General features: G+C 38.5%; 1 pseudogene; it reads left to right on the forward strand.

Moving 5' to 3' along the window:
• The first annotated feature begins 11,147 nt into the window (after nucleotides 1-11,147).
• On the forward strand, nucleotides 11,148-11,639 carry LOC103201862 (annotated as a pseudogene).
• The last annotated feature ends 3,504 nt before the right edge of the window (nucleotides 11,640-15,143 follow it).

Consider the following 15,143-nt stretch of genomic DNA (forward strand, 5'->3'; position numbering starts at 1 on the left):
GAGTCAGACCCATAGAACTCATGTAACATATTCAACAACAATATGTTAACAATATGTTATGATAAGATGTATTTTTATTGAGGACCATCATAAAACAAAGCTATTGTCATAAAATACATGTCCTCAGATAAAGTCTATAGTTTTTAAACTCAGGAACCATTTCTCCACAATATAATAAAAATTAACCTCAGAAAAGCAATTCACATAAGTCATCCTAAAACAGTTTTATCTACAAAATGTTGCCTTTACATATTTATATTCCTATGGATTATTGTATTCTCCAAGACTTGTAAATAATGTGTCCAGCAATTCTAACAGTTGCATTTAGAAGCAAAGAAAAGCAACATACATTTATTTATTTCCATTATGTGACTTAATCTTCACAGTAATTTCTTCTATAAGTAAGAAAGCTGAAATTCAGAGAAATTAAGTAATTTGCCCAAAGTCACATTTCTTATTAGAGGCAAAATGGGACTTGGAACATAGGTTGTCTGTGTTAAAGTCCAGTATTTTAAATCTCCTGAGGTGTTATAATCTTACAAAAAAAAAAAAAAAGTTGAAAAGATTAAAATTAAAAAGGGAAATAACATAACTGATGCACAAAAATCAAGGATTGATTGTGTTACAGTCTAGTGAAATATAATTTAATTTTGGACTCCATTTTCCCACTGAACCATACCATAACTAATAGGCAATATTCTTTTTTGAATCAGAGCTTCAGCACTTGCGTTTTCTTGTGGTTTAATTAGAAGAAATAATGTGCAATGTTTTGATTTCTCTGTGCCCACAATCTAAGCCATTCAAAAACAACAAAATTCCACAAAGGAGGAGGAAAAAATAAATCTTTGAGAATTTTGGAAAGAACAGTATCAACTTTTTATAGCAATCATAAGAAAATCATCTACATTCATATCAAATATCAGATTTCCCGCACAGGAAAAGAAAACTGCAGTACCTGCCATTTTAAATTACTCCCTGTCATGTTTGTATTCCTCTCCCTCCCCTGGGATGTTAACGTCTTGAAGAAATATGTGTGCACTCTGAAAATATTTCCTGAAGTCAGTGGATTCCATATGTTCCTAAGGAAATGAATTATTCACTCCGTGGGTCATTCCTGGCGACATTTAGATCTTCTAATCAGTACATTTAGGCTGTGTGCACTTTGTGTTTTCAGAGCTCTCTTCAATAGGCTTAGATAGAAGTCACAAAATATTTTCATTGAATCAAACCTTCCCATAACGTAAAGGAATACACTTGCACACACACACACACACACACACAAACATACGTATAGTCTCTTTTATACAAACTTACATACACAGGCACATGCACATAGACAAACAAATGTATATTCTTTATAGTTTAACTATATTGGGCCTTCGTATAAGGTAATTAAAAAAGCTATTTTGAAATAAGTAAATGATAGTTCAAATGCAAAGGAAAAAATGTAAAATGCACAAGAAAATAACTGAATAGCCTTTGTTCATAGGTTGTTGTTGTTGTTATTATGTGCCGTTGAGTCGGACCCGACTTATAGTGACCCCTCCTTGGGTTTCTGAGGCAGTATCACTATGGAAGTGGATTACCCTATCTTCCTTCCGAGGAGTGGCTGGTGCGTTTTTGAACTGCCAACCTTCTGGGTAGAGTTGAAAAATGGGGGAAAAAAATAAATGATGAGGGATTGTTTTCATTTTATTTGTGTTTGTTTTCTATTTCTACATAAATAAGGATAGGGAGCTGGGGTATGACTTGTGCTTTGCTTTGAACCAAGAAAAGAAAAGAAAAAACACTATACTTCTCGAAACACTTTCCTCATTTGGTTTCAGAGCACTGCTCTTTCCCTATTTTCCTAAATCTCCTCTAATGATTTATCTCTTATTTTCTTATTTTGATGTTTGAGCTTTCCAAAGTTGTTTCATTCATCCCATTATTTCAGCCTTACAAATTTCATTAACATGCCAGTCTGCATTTCCCATTGACGAGCTATAAATTCCCAAATATTTAGATCATTAATTCATTATATGTATATATTTGTTGATTAAGGGGCTCTGGTTGCATCGTGGGTAAAGCAATCAGCTGCTAACCAGAAAGTTTGCTATTCAAACCCACTAGGCACTCTGTGGGAGAAAGATGTGGCAGTCAGCTTCCGTAAAGATTTAAAGCCTTAAAAACTCTATAGGGTCTCTTTGAGCTGGAGTCTGGTCGGCAACGAGTGTTTGTTGATTACTTACTATGTACGTCCCAGGGATTTATTCTCTAGTGGAGAAAAACAGGCACGAACGTGACCATCTTACAATATAAAGTCAATTACTGGGGGGCTATACACTAAACACATAAATGTGTTGTTTGTGTATTGTTTGCTATTGAGTCGATTCTGACTCACAGCAACCCAGCAGGACAGAGTGGAACTGCCCCATAGGGTTTTCTAGGCTGTAATGTTTATGGCAGCAGATTCCTATGTACTTCTTCGGTGGAGTAGCTGAAGGGTTCAAACTGCCAGCTTTTCAATTAGCAAGCAAGCACTTAATCATTGAACTACCAGGGGTCCTTAAGCATAGTGCCTAAGGCACTTGACTGCTAACCAGAAGGCTGGTGGTTCAAATCCATCAGCCACTCCTCAGAAGGAAGGTCGGGCAATCTACTTCTGTAGTGATACTGCCTCAGAAACCCAAGGAGGGGTCACTATGAATCGGGTCCGACTCGACAGCATATAACAACAACAACGTGTATGTATGTATATATATATGTATATATGTGTATATGTATATATATATATGTATATATATATATGTGTATATATATATATGTATATATATATATATGTATACACACACACACACACACATATACACACAGAATTTAAATTACAATAATGGAAGGAATGGGAAAAAAATTTCAAAGTAAGAGAATAATTTAGAAGGAGGGGAAATTACTGAGGAAATTTAAGTTGACGTTTTAAGACTGGGAAAGATTCAATACAGCAAGAAAGATCTGAGAGAAAGTTGAACCAGTCACCAAGGTTTCTAGCACGGAACCCCTCACACCCTGAGCACTCCCTGAGTTCTGAACATACTCTGGACAATCTAGTTGAGTAAGCCACAGTTTCTTCAGTTTTAAGATTATACATAATAGCTGGACTTTTCAATTTCCCATATAAACTCATGTGCCCTGCTTCTCCTCACTGCTCTTTTTATCTTGGTTAATGTCTAAGGCATTGGACTGCTAACCAGAGGGCTGGCAGTTCAAACCCACCAGCCACTCCTTGGAAGGAAGTTTGGGCAATCTACTTCTGTAGTGATAACTCCTCAGAAACCCAAGGAGGGCTTGCTATGAGTCAGATCTGACTCGGCAGCAGTGAATTTGGTTGAGTTTGGAATGGCATCACTTGGTTAATGGTTCATTTAAGTTAAACTGGCAAGATTTTTACTTCTCCCTTACATCTTACATCAGCTCACTGCCATCGAGCCAGACCCAACTCACAGGACCCCTCCTTGGGTTTCTGAGGCAATATCACTATGGAAGTAGATTGCCCAAACTTACTTCCACAGTGTGGCTGGGGGATTTGAACCGCCAGCCTTCTGGTTAGCAGTCAGATGCCTTAGGCACTGCGTCTCTTACCAAATTCTATAAATTCTACTCCACGCTGGAGGTTTTGTAAGTATTTGTTGGTAAATGAATGAGTGATTTGATAAGTCAATGAGCAGACGTTTTGGGGTTTCTGACTACTGATAAGAAAAGTTTCTAAGAGCCATTGCCAGATCTATTTTAACAAAAATAGTACATGGGTCTTCCTCATTTAAAATATATATCTGACTCTCAGAAGAATTTAAGCTACTTTTTGCTGAACACAACACAATACTAAAGAACTGGGAGAGAAGCTCATTTCTATCTTACAGGGATTTAGTAGCCCATTTTTATAGGAAGTATTATTCCAAAGAGCATCAAAAGGAGGAACAAAATTGGTTATCTTTTCCTTATACCTTATTAACATTATGTGGGCAATTCACAGATTGATATTCTGGCCCAAGACTCTTCCCTGAACTGTTTGTCTATAGAATTGTACATCCTACCACCTGCATAGCATTTCCACTTAGATCCCTAATTTCTTAAGCAAGCTGTTGTTGTTGTTGTTGTTGTTGTTAGATGCCATTGAGCTGATCCTGACTCATAGCAACCTCATGTACATCAGAATAAAACATTGCTCAGTCAATTGCCATCTTCACAATCATTGTTATTTTTGATCACATTGTTGCAGCCACTTTGTCAATCCATCTCATTTTTGGACCCTCTACTCAATCAGGCATGATATCCTTTTCTAGAGATAGATCCCTCCTGATAACATGTCCAGCTTCTCAGATTATTTGCTCAGCATGCAGATTGAATAAGTATGGTGGAAGGATACAACCCCAACACACTCCCTTCTTGATTTTAAACCATGCAGTGTTCCCTTGTTTTGTTCGAATGACAGCCTCCTGGTCTATGTACAGGTTTCTCATGTGTACAATTAAGTGTTCTGGAATTCCCATTCTTCTCAATGTTACCCATAATTTGTTATGATCTGCACAATCAAATGCTTTTGCATAGTCAATAAAATACAAGTAAACATCTTTCTGGTATTCTTTGCTTTAAGCCAAGATCCATCTGACATCAACTATGATATCCCTTGTTGCATGTCCTCTTCTGAATCCAGCTTGCATTTCTGGAAGTTCTCTGTCAATATGATGCTGCAACTGTTTTTGAATTATCTTCAGGAAGATTTTACTTATGTGCAATATTAATGGTGTTGTTTTATAATTTCCATATTCTGTGGGATGATCTTTCCTTGGAATGGTTACAAATATGGATTTCTTTCAGTCAGCTGGCCATGTAGCTATCTTCCAAATCTCCTGGCATAGCTGAGTGAGTGCTTCCAGCATACCATCTGTTTGTTGAAATATCTCAATGGATATTCCGTCAATTCCTGGAGCCCTGTTTTCACCACTTCCTTCAATGCAGCTTCAACTTCTTCCTTCAATATCATTATCATATGCTACCTCCTGAAATGCATGGACATTGACCAATTCTTTTTGATACAGTGACTCTGTGTATTCCCTCCATCTTCTTTGGATGTTTCCTGCATCATTCAATATTTTCCCCAAAGAATCTATCAATATTGCAACTCGAGGCTTAAATTTTTTTTCTTCAGTTCTTTCAGCTCGAGAAATGCTGAGTGTGTTATTCCCTTTTGGTTTTCTAACTCCAGGTCTTTGCACATTTCATTATAATAACTGACTTTCTCTTTTCAAGCTGCTCTTTGAAATCTGTTCAGCTCTTTTATTTTGTCATCTCTTCCATTTGCTTTAGCGACTCTCTGTTCAATGGTAAGTTTCAGACTCTTCTGACATCCATTTTGGTCTTTTCTTCCTTTCCTGTCTTTTTAATGACTTTTGGTTTCTTCATAGATGATGCTCTTGATGTCATCCCTCAATTCCTCTGGTTTTCAGTCATTGGTGTTCAATGCATCAAATCTATTTTTTAGATGGTCTCTAAATTCAGGAAGGATATAATCAAGGTCATATTTTGGCTCCCATGGACTTGCTTTAATTTTCTTCAACTTCACCTTGAACTTGCAAATGAGCAGTTGATGGTCTGTTCCACAATCAGCTCCTGGGCTTGTTTTGGCTGAAGATATTGAGCTTCTCCATTGCCTCTCGCCACAGAAGTAATCAATCTGATTCTTGTGTACGCTATCTATCAAAGCCCATGTGTGTAGCCACTGTTTGTGTTGTTGAAAAAAAGTATTTGCAATGAATAAGTGCTGGTTTTACAAAATTCTATGAAGCTATCTCCAGCATTAGTTCTGTCATCAAGGCCAAATTTTCCAACTACTGGTGATTCTTTTTTGTTTCCAACTTTTGCATTCTAGTCACACATTTTGATCACAAGTTTGATCAATTTCAGACTGCAGAAGTTGATAAAAATCTTCAAGTTCTTCATCTTTGGCTTTGGTTGTTGGTGAGTAAATTTGAATAATAGTACTATTAACTGGTCTTCCTTGTAGGCATATGGATATTATCCTATCACTGACAGCATGGTAGTTTAAGATAGATCTTGAAACATCATTTGTGATGATGAATATGACACCATTCCTCTTCAAATTGTCATTCCTGGCATAGTAGATCCTATGGTTTTCTCATTCAAAATAGCCAAAACAGATCTATTTCAGCTCGCTAATCCCTAGGATATCAATTTTTATGTGTTCCATTTCATTTTACAACTTCCAATTTTCCTAGATTCATACTTCATACATTCTTTGTTCCTATTATTAATGGATGTTTGCAGCTGTTTCTTCTCAATTTGAGTCATGTCACATCAGCAAATGGAGGTCCTGAAAGCTTCACTTGATCCATATCATTAAGTTTGGTTCTACTCTGATGAGAGAACTTTTTCCCAGTTGTATTTTGAGTGCCTTCCAACCTAACGTGCTTATCTTCCTGCACTGTATCAGACAATGTCTCAGGGCTATTCGTAAAGTTGCCCAGTAATGTATCAGGGAGTATTTCTCTGCTATTCATAAAGTTTTCCATGGCCAATTCTTTGAGAAGTAGATGGCCTCTTCCTTCTTCCTAGTCTGTCTCAGTCTGTAAGCATAGGTTTCAGTGCAGGGCTTGGACCTCCTCAGAGCACTCATCATAGGACTCTTGGTACTCCTGGTACTCTTCATGGGGCTTGACCATTATCATGCTGGTTGGGTTCTTGGTGCCGGCTGCAGCTCTCAGGTCCATTTTAGAGGGAGCAAATAACTATATTTTGAGCAATCAATCTGAGAACCTGGGCTATATGAAGAAGAACGTGGCATCAGGATTGGAGGAAGAATCATTAACAACCTGAGATGTGTTGACAACACAACTTTGCTTGCTGAAAGTGAGGATGAGTTGAAGCACTTACTGAAGAAGATTGGAGAATACAGTCTGCAGTATGGATTACATCTCAATGTAAGGAAAACAAAAATCCTCACAACTGGACCTATAAGCAGCATCATGATAAATGGAGAAAAGATTGAAGTTGTCAAAGACTTCACATTGGTTGGCTCTACAATTGACACCAATGGAGGCTGCAGTCAGGACATCAGACAATGTACAGCCCTGGGTGAATCAGGTGCAAAGGAACTCTTTCAAGGGCTGAAGAGCGAAGATGTCTCCTTGAGGACTAAGGTGCATCTGATACAAGCCATGCTATTTTCAATTCACTTTTATGCATGTGAGAGCTGGACAATGAATAAGGATGATCAAAGAAGAGTTGATACTTTTGAGTTATGGTACTGGCAAAGAATGCTGATAGTACCACGGACTGCTAAAAGAACTAAGAAATCTGTCCTGCAGGAAGTGCAGCCAGAATGCTCCTTGGAAGCGAAAATGGTTAGAATTAATCTCACCTACTTTGGTCATGTTGCCAGTAGGGACCATTCCCCAGAGAAGGATACCATGCTTGGTAAGGTGGAGGGTTGACAAAAGAGGGGAAGGCCCTCAATGAGATGGGTTGACACAGTGGCTGAAGCAATTGGCTTATGGATCATGGAGCTGGGCAGTGTTTCATTCTGCTATGCATAAGGTCACTATGAGTTGGAGATGACTTAATGGCACCTAATAACAACAACAACAGCAACATGTCCAAAGTAAAAGAAACAAAGTCTCACCATCTTCACTTCTAAGGAGGATTCTGGCTCTACTTCTTCCAAAACAGACTTGTTTATTCTTCTGGCAGTCCATGGTATATTCAATATTTTTAAATATAAATATCAAAAATTAACTCCTGGTGTTCTCTCCCAAACCCTGCTCCTCCAACAGTCTTCCCCATCTCTGTTAATAACAACTCCATCATCGCAATTGTTAATGATTTTTCTCATATCATACCCCCAAACCCTCAGAAAATCATGTTGGCTGGATCTTCTAAGAGTATCTGTAACATTGGCTCTCTTATGGATTACTATAAAAAACATCCTGAGTAGTTGCTCTGCCTCCACATTTGCCCCCTATACTCCTTTCTCAAAAGAGCTGCCAGAGGAATAATTTTCACTCAAAACTCTCCAATGGTTCCTTCTCACCTGGAATGAAAATCCCCATAGCTAATCCTTCATCTCTTTCTTAACTAGTCCTCTCGTGACCACCTAGTCTAACAGTGCAAACACTTCTCTGGCCTCAAACTCTTTATTCCCCCTGCCATGCTTTATATATCTCAATAGAACTTTCACTGTCAAAAATGCTGTATAATTGATTTTGTTTCTGTTTATTGTCTGTCTTCACTAACTAAAATGTAAACTCTATGAAGATAATGTTATCTTTTTCCATTTCTTCATTTCTGTTTTACTAGTGCTTGATACACAGTAAACATATAAACAAATATAGATGAAAATTGGATATTTATATGTTGGGATCTGGGCTGGAATAAAGATGGATAATTAGGTCAATGCTTGAAAATTAAAAAGAAATTCGTTCTGTTTTGTGAATAGACAGAGAAGTGATTTCTACTCTTCAAGGAATGATTTTGGAGATAGCCAAGTTTTATATGTGGGTATGGTGGAGGGAAAATAAGGATAAAATGTGGCGGAGGGATAAATAAGGGAAAAATTGTGTATTATGACCAATCCAGATATTTGATCTTCTGGAATTTAAAGAGTTTGCACTAGATTTTTTCAAAATTTCTATCCAGCAATAAAGTTATAGGACTCCTTAGAGAAGAGAGTCAATACCACCAAGTATAAAGGTAAAGATATTTACTGAAATTTAACACTGACATTATCTCTAAGTTTCCTGGAAGTTAAGGCAAAAAGTAGAATGTATTGGACTGAATGGACTTTTGTTTGTTTTTCTAATGGAAAATATGAGATTCACTCCATGAAGACAAATTTTGCCTTCCAATTAAGCAAATGAGAATTGACATCAAAATTTCTTGTATGAGTATCTATGGGTAAGAGAGTAAGCAAGCAATATCTTAACACATAATTTAATAAAATGCATGTATGTGTGTATATGTATATTCACAGGACTGTATATATACAAAACTTGAAGTCAGAAGACATGTTTGAAATCCTTGCTTCACCATTTTCTAGCTATAGTTGATCTATGAATCTTAGTTCTGTTCTCTGGGTAGAGGTAGAAATTGGTGAGCAGTCTGCAAAAACGCCACAAGGTCAATATCTTCTGACCTCATCTAACTTTACAAGAGGAAGAAAGAATCACCATCAGCAGCCCAAGGCTTATTCCTATGAGGCCAGACATGGTTCCACCCTCCAGCCTTTTACCAATTCTACACCAATTGTCCCTCCCATGGCAATCAATACTTCTCCACTGGGTTCAATAATTCATTGCAATAGCCACACAGACAATACTCACAATTATGGGGTTTATTAGGTAAGTAACAAGCTACAATCCAGGTTCAGGAACACACTGAGGATATAATTCTTCAATCAGGACAGTCTCCACTCTGCTGTGCCCTCAGACATGACTTTCTGGCCCTTGGTCTCTTGGCCTGGTCTCTCTCCTGCTTGGACAAGTGTTACAAAGCTCTTTTAGCTCTGCCAATAGGTACACTGAGGTGCATCCCACTCCACCAGCAAGTCTCCTGCCCAAGGCATTCATCTTTCTTGCTCTGTGGAACAAGTTAGCCTGCTACTCTTTCTCAGGCCTCTTGATTCACTGCCACCATCTCTGCCGGACATCTTTCTCTGCTGGGTATCTCTGCCAAGAGATCCAGTGCAGGGATCTCTAGTCCAAGGACACTCTCTACTTCAGCTCCAGCTGTTCTCTCTTGATGGCAGTGAGATTTCCCATTCTATCTCTAGGAAAGCTCATTTTAAGTCTAGCAGAGTGACAAAACTAACCAATCCCAACATCATAGTTCTACACACATTGTTTGCATGGTCCCACCTAGTCATCTGGCAGGAGTTACAAAGACTATGGCTAGAAAAGCCATACCAAGTGTGGTAGTGAAAGTTGTATGTCAACTTGGTTGGGCTTGGCTGAGTGGCTGGGCAGCTGGTGGTAATTATTCCCCATCATGAGGCTAGCAAACAACTCCATGGTGGGATCTACCACAAGCAGCTGAGTAGCTGCTTTGGGGATGTGGTCTGTTTCCTGTATATAAGTAGTAGCCTTGGGAACAGTCTCCAGCTTATGGCATGCTTGAAACCTGCATATAGCCGTGTCATTGTTCAGCAGCCTGCCATGTTCTGCCAACCTTGGGACTTTCAATGGACTTGAATTAAGGGCCTGATGTGTGGTTTGGTAACATCAGGACTGTGCATTTTATTTGTCAACCTTGGGTTTGTTAGCCCCAATAGCCAGTAGCTGTCTGAGTAAAGGGATGTCTCTAGCTTCAGTGAGCCAGGAGCAAGAGGCAGAGATGAACCCAAATGTCAAGGGGCTTTCACACAGCCTCTAGAGCCTGGCATTTGGAACTTGGGACTTCTAGCCTCCAGAACTATAAGAATAAACTTCTGTTTGTTCAAGCCATCCCATTTGTGGTATATTCCTGTCAGAGCAGCACTAGGTAACCAAAACACCAAGTAATTCAGTCTAAGTGTCTTTGCACAGATTTTCACCCAGTTCCTTGTCTTCATTCTTGCACTCTGTGGTGTCTGATACTACCAATGTCTGAGCCTTTCTGGGGTTCTGCAAATGATCTGGTTTGTTTCTCATGAGGCTCCACTCTGATTGCAGTTAGTATTCATCCCTCATGAACTCTGACTCTTCTACTTTCTACCTTCCAAAAATGTGTTGTTGTCTCTTGACCACTGTTGTCTATTCTCCTGGGCCAAGTAATCCTCATTCCTGTTATTACTCCCTGTGCAGCAAAGATTTGCCACCTTCTGCTATGCTACCAAATCTCCTGGACTATTTTAGTTGCCTCTTTCTGGATGCCTTCCAGCTTCAGAATGCTATTTTTTCTGTTCAAAGTGTGAGAGAATTGTGGATTTGTACGATTAATATGTTTTCCCTTTTGATATAATACCCTCTGATAAAACCAAATGTTTTGGTTATGGCAGTTTATTGAGCTGGAAATCCAGGCCCTTAAGAGTTCCTCAATGGGCATTAGTTGGGGTATTAACTTCCCCATCTCTTGTTCTTCTCTCCCACCATTCTTCGTCTTCACAGGCAGAGGACCTGGTAATGAAGAAACCTTGGACTGTCCCTGAGAGGAGCAGCAGGAGATACCAACAAGCCCTGGCAGAACTGGTGAGTGTCTCCAGCCATTTGGAGAGCCTCTTTGCTCAGACAATAATACCATGAGTGCTGATCCTCCTGGGAGCAGTGCTCTAAGCCCCAAGGAGTTCTATGAGCTCACCTTGTCCTGACTGGCCCCTGACAGCATGGAGCAGAACCTGAACACAGCAACTTGTTTGTGTCATCTCTTTAGAGTCATTTTTATGACTGACACATTGAGTGAGCTTCAGGGTCCTCTGTTCATGGGTACCATCATCATGGCACAAGGGCATCGTAACTGTGGAGAAGACTGGTTTTGACCCATGCTTAGCTGCTGAGAGCCTAATAGGGGCCAAAGCTAAGTGTGACCCTGTCCTGTGGCAGGCTGCCCATCCCAACCATGGCCTGGGAGATTACATCTGGTTCCAGGCACCAGTGACACTTAAAGTCTTCCATTAGTGAATGAAGGTCACAATACATTTTAATCTAATGAGATACTTATTATCATTAAGTATCTCATTAAACTCATTAAAGACTTATCTGTTGTTGTTGTTGTTATTTGCCATGGAGTCACCTTTGCTAAATCCATAACACTTTTTATCTTCATAATTCTTTATCTAGTTGAAACATTTTAGTCTGTTGATGAACCTCTTAAAATTATCTCCCTTGTCTTTTAACAGACTATGTCATTTTAATGGTCTTTTCATGATTATACTTTCTTGGTCTCCTCTGGAAGGAATTATGATGGAGGAAAGAAAACCTGAGTTAAAATAAGACTCCATTGCTTGGTACAGTATCTTATATAAGTTACTCTTCTGTCTCTAACTTTCTTCATCTGTAAATTTATACTAAAAATATTTTACCTTATAGGGTTTTTATGAGGGTATAAAAATGATCATCTACTTGTCTTAAGAGATGATTAAATTGAATCCCACCAGGCCCCACATTACAGTTTACTTCAGTCACCACTGATAAGCCAGCCTCCCTGCTCATCAACTAAAGTTTTGTCTCCTTTTGGATCTGTACATTCTCTTGTATAACTTATGCTTCATACCTTGTTGAACTCTGAACTCTTTCATTGTACCCCCGAGGTCATAGTTTGCCACAGAAAATAAATCCTACATTTTCAATCTCTCTACAATTTCCATCTACCATTGTGCTTTAGCAAAAGCTTGTCTCCCTCTGAAGATCCAGCTTATCTTGCATGCCCCTCAGCTGATGGGTTTTTCTTCCACTTACAAGGATAAGGTAGATGGTTTATCTTCTATTTAAAAGATGGTTTACCTGCTATTTAAAAGCAACATTTAAGTACATGCCATCAGACTCTGATATGTAATAACCCCTCTTTGCTGCAGATGTCTACTACCCTCCAGCTTTCTTCCTCTCATTCACTAAATATTGTATCACCTGTTGAGCATCTTTCTTTACTAGCCTTATGTTATGTTTGGTGATTTCAATCCAACACCTGGTCATTTGGCTCAGTGACCTTCTACTTATTCTATGCTATTCATGTCCCACACCCATGAGTCAATCTGAACTATATAATGTTTCCCAAACATGCCCTGTGATTTATACTCTAAGGATATTTTCTTAAGCTCTTTTCTCTGGAATACAATTCTTTGCATCTATGTCTGGGTATGTCTACCTGTCATTTATTGCCTACCTTATATATCATTTTCCTCAGGAAGACTTCTTACTCACCTGAGTTGGCTTGACTTTTCCTCCCTTAAAATCCTGTGTCATAATTATTATATTTAGTCTTAAATTACCCTCTTTTGTATTTTTACCTTGTCTTCCTCTGCCTTATACAGATATTATTATGATAAGCCCTTAGATGGCAGGGATTTCTTTTTCTACCCATGGACAAGCTCTTTGATGAGTTGAAGATAGCTCTTTTTCCAACTAGATGCTGAGAAAATACTTGCTTAATGGAAAAATTATAGCTTCTTAAAGGTTGTTAACCTTTAAGATGTTTTGAATCTCAATAAACTGCTAGGTCCCATAAAAAAAAAAAAAAAAAAAGTTAGGCAAAGGGCTAAAGTATCATCTTGTTTAGCTTTTACAGCTTTGATACTGAAAGAATTTTTGTCCAATGGATGAACTATTTTCTATCTTTGTAGGTGAGACTCACTCAAAGCAAGAAATGTCCATCGAAGAGGCAAATGACCTATAGAAATCTCTCAATATAAACAAACAATAATCAAGAGTAAAAGTGGTGAAAATTTTCTACAATTGTAATTCAAAATCCTTACTAATCACAAATATCATCTGCAGTGTATTATAAAATATATAGATGCCTAAGCCTCAACCTAGACTTACTAATTAGGATCTCTGGAAGTGGAACCAACCAACTGAATAATTTAATATCTAGGGATGAAATAATTTTGTAAACATCTCTTGTAGGTGATATAGCACAGAACTGGTAATTTCTTCTCACTAGAAATGAGTTCTACAATTCATTCATGTTTGTTGTTGTCGAATTGTCAAATTATAAAATGTATATAATATATACATATACATATACATATACATATATATATATATATATATATGTATATGTATATAGCATAGTGCCTAAAGCACTTGACTGCTAACCAGAAGGGTGGCAGTTCAGACCCGCCAGCGACTCCTCAGAAGGAAGAAGGAAGGTTGGGCAATCTACTTCCGTAGTGATACTGCCTGGGAACCCAAGGAGCAGTCACTATGAGATGAGTTCAATTCGACAACAACAAACAGGTTGTTAGGGGCAGTCAAGTCATCTCTGACTCATAGTGACCCTATGTACAGTAGAACAAAATACTGCCCAGTCCTGTGCCAGCACCATGATCCTGGTTATACCTGAGTCCTTCATCATAACCACTGTGTCAATACATCCTGTTCAGAGCTTTCCCTTCTTTTGTTGACCCTCCTCTTTACCAAGCATGATATCCTTCTCCAGAGAATGGTCTCTTCTTACAACATGACCATAGTAGGTGAGACTAAGTCTGGCTATTCTTGTTCCAAGGAGCATTCCAGCTGCACTTCCTCCAGGACAGATTTGTTAGTTGTTTTAGCAGTCCATGATACTTTCGCATTCTTCACCAGCACCACAACTCAAAAGCATCAATTCTTCTTCAGTCTTCCTTATTCATTGTCCAGCTCTCACATGTATATGAGGCAATTGAAAATATCATGGCTTGTGTCAGGTGCACCTTAGTCATCAAGGAGACATCTTTGCTTCTCAGCACTTGAAAGAGGTCTTTTGCGGCCAATTTGCCCAGTGCTATATATCGTCTGATGTCTTGACTGCTCCTTCCATTGGTGTTGATTGTAGAACCTAGTAATATGAAGTCTTTGACAACTTCATCTTTTCTCCTTTTATCATTATGCTGCTTATTGGTCCAGTTGTGAGGATTTTGTTTTCTTGATATTGAGGTGTAATCCATGCTGCAGATTGTAATCTTCAATCTTCATCAGTGAGTGGTTCAAGTCACCCTCACTCTCAGCAAACAAAGTTGTGTCATCAGTGTATCACAGGTTGTTAATTATTCTTCCCCCAATCCTGATGTCATGTTCTTCTTCATATAGTCCAGCTTCTCAGATTATTTGCTCAACATAGAAATTGAATAAGTATGTGAAAGGATACAACCCTGACATACTCCCTTCTTGATTGTCCCCTTGTTCTGTTCGAATGACAGTCTCCTGGTCTATATACAGTTTCCTCATGAGTACAATTAAGTGTTTTGGAATTCCCATTCTTCTCAATGTTATCCACAATTTTTTATGGCCCACACAATCGAATTCTTTTGCATAGTTGATATAACACAAGTAAACATCTTTCTATTTTTTTCTGCTTTGAGCCAAGATCCATCTGACATCTGCAATGATATCCCTTGTTCCATGTCCTATTCTGAATACAGTTGTTCTCTGTCAATATACTGCTGCAACAAGTTTTGAATTATCTCCAGTAAGATTTTATTTGCA

Source organism: Orycteropus afer, unplaced genomic scaffold (genome assembly GCF_000298275.1).
Source record: "Orycteropus afer afer isolate SDZICR_OR568_19922 unplaced genomic scaffold, OryAfe1.0 scaffold00167, whole genome shotgun sequence".
Taxonomy (NCBI): domain Eukaryota; kingdom Metazoa; phylum Chordata; class Mammalia; order Tubulidentata; family Orycteropodidae; genus Orycteropus; species Orycteropus afer.